The sequence below is a fragment of the Penaeus japonicus genome, unplaced genomic scaffold (assembly GCF_977035675.1).
Source record: "Penaeus japonicus unplaced genomic scaffold, GWHDUDI00000001_assembly GWHDUDI00000012, whole genome shotgun sequence".
In the NCBI taxonomy this organism is placed as follows: Eukaryota; Metazoa; Arthropoda; class Malacostraca; order Decapoda; family Penaeidae; genus Penaeus; species Penaeus japonicus.
This window is the reverse complement of record NW_028234414.1, coordinates 15,810,651-15,813,150: the sequence shown is the minus strand read 5'-3', so window position 1 is coordinate 15,813,150 and position 2,500 is coordinate 15,810,651. Positions and strand designations below refer to the sequence as shown.

Genomic DNA, 2,500 nt, shown 5'->3' with positions numbered 1-2,500 from the left:
TTGTGAGTTTTGATAGGTGGTATGGAGAATTGTCTGTGAGTTTTGATAGGTTATGGAGAAGTGTCTGTGAGTTTTGATAGGTTATGTAGAAGTGTTTGTGAGTTTTGATAGGTTATGGAGAAGTGTCTGTGAGTTTTGATAGGTTATGGAGAAGAGTCTGTGAGTTTTGATAGGTTATGGAGAAGTGTTTGTGAGTTTTGATAGGTTATGGAGAAGTGTCTGTGAGTTTTGATAGGTTATGGAGAAGAGTCTGTGAGTTTTGATAGGTTATGGAGAAGTGTTTGTGAGTTTTGATAGGTTATGGAGAAGTGTCTGTGAGTTTTGATAGGTTATGGAGAAGAGTCTGTGAGTTTTGATAGGTTATGGAGAAGTGTTTGTGAGTTTTGATAGGTTATGGAGAATTGTCTGTGAGTTTTGATAGGTTATGGAGAAGTGTCTGTGAGTTTTGATAGGTTATGGAGAAGTGTCTGTGAGTTTTGATAGGTTATGGAGAAGTGTCTGTGAGTTTTGATAGGTTATGGAGAAGAGTCTGTGAGTTTTGATAGGTGGTATGGAGAATTGTCTGTGAGTTTTGATAGGTTATGGAGAAGTGTCTGTGAGTTTTGATAGGTTATGGAGAAGTGTTTGTGAGTTTTGATAGGTGGTATGGAGAATTGTCTGTGAGTTTTGATAGGTTATGGAGAAGTGTCTGTGAGTTTTGATAGGTTATGGAGAATTGTCTGTGAGTTTTGATAGGTTATGGAGAAGTGTCTGTGAGTTTTGATAGGTTATGGAGAAGTGTTTGTGAGTTTTGATAGGTGGTATGGAGAAGTGTTTGTGAGTTTTGATAGGTTATGGAGAAGTGTTTGTGAGTTTTGATAGGTTATGGAGAAGTGTTTGTGAGTTTTGATAGGTTATGGAGAAGTGTCTGTGAGTTTTGATAGGTTATGGAGAAGAGTCTGTGAGTTTTGATAGGTTATGGAGAAGTGTTTGTGAGTTTTGATAGGTTATGGAGAAGTGTCTGTGAGTTTTGATAGGTTATGGAGAAGAGTCTGTGAGTTTTGATAGGTTATGGAGAAGTGTTTGTGAGTTTTGATAGGTTATGGAGAAGTGTCTGTGAGTTTTGATAGGTTATGGAGAATTGTCTGTGAGTTTTGATAGGTTATGGAGAAGTGTCTGTGAGTTTTGATAGGTTATGGAGAAGTGTCTGTGAGTTTTGATAGGTTATGGAGAAGTGTCTGTGAGTTTTGATAGGTTATGGAGAAGAGTCTGTGAGTTTTGATAGGTGGTATGGAGAAGTGTCTGTGAGTTTTGATAGGTTATGGAGAAGTGTTTGTGAGTTTTGATAGGTTATGGAGAAGTGTCTGTGAGTTTTGATAGGTTATGGAGAATTGTCTGTGAGTTTTGATAGGTTATGGAGAATTGTCTGTGAGTTTTGATAGGTTATGGAGAAGTGTCTGTGAGTTTTGATAGGTTATGGAGAAGTGTTTGTGAGTTTTGATAGGTGGTATGGAGAATTGTCTGTGAGTTTTGATAGGTTATGGAGAAGTGTCTGTGAGTTTTGATAGGTTATGGAGAAGCGTCTGTGAGTTTTGATAGGTGGTATAGAGAAGTGTTTGTGAGTTTTGATAGGTGGTATGGAGAAGTGTCTGTGATTTTTGATAGGTTATGGAGAAGTGTCTGTGAGTTTTGATAGGTTATGGAGAAGTGTTTGTGAGTTTTGATAGGTTATGGAGAAGTGTCTGTGAGTTTTGATAGGTTATGGAGAAGAGTCTGTGAGTTTTGATAGGTTATGGAGAAGAGTCTGTGAGTTTTGATAGGTTATGGAGAAGTGTCTGTGAGTTCTGATAGGTTATGGAGAAGTGTCTGTGATTTTTGATAGGTTATGGAGAAGTGTTTGTGAGTTTTGATAGGTTATGGAGAAGAGTCTGTGAGTTTTGATAGGTTATTGAGAAGTGTCTGTGAGTTTTGATAGGTTATGGAGAAGAGTCTGTGAGTTTTGATAGGTTATGGAGAAGAGTCTGTGAGTTTTGATAGGTGGTATGGAGAAGTGTCTGTGAGTTTTGATAGGTTATGGAGAAGTGTCTGTGAGTTTTGATAGGTTATGGAGAAGAGTCTGTGAGTTTTGATAGGTGGTATGGAGAAGTGTCTGTGAGTTTTGATAGGTTATGGAGAAGTGTCTGTGAGTTTTGATAGGTTATGGAGAAGAGTCTGTGAGTTTTGATAGGTTATGGAGAAGAGTCTGTGAGTTTTGATAGGTTATGGAGAAGAGTCTGTGAGTTTTGATAGGTTATGGAGAAGTGTCTGTGAGTTTTGATAGGTGGTATGGAGAAGTGTCTGTGAGTTTTGATAGGTTATGGAGAAGTGTCTGTGAGTTTTGATCGGTTATGGAGAAGTGTTTGTGAGTTTTGATAGGTTATGGAGAAGAGTCTGTGAGTTTTGATAGGTGGTATGGAGAATTGTCTGTGAGTTTTGATAGGTTATGGAGAAGTGTCTGTGAGTTTTGATCGGTTATGGAGAA

The 2,500-nt window shown here is 38.1% G+C and overlaps 1 protein-coding gene across 2 annotated transcripts in view; it reads left to right on the top strand.

The window, feature by feature from the left end:
- Window positions 1-2,500, top strand: part of LOC122250243 (uncharacterized) — an 83,593-nt gene that overhangs the window by 6,479 nt on the left and 74,614 nt on the right. The gene's annotated exons all lie outside the window — the stretch shown is intronic.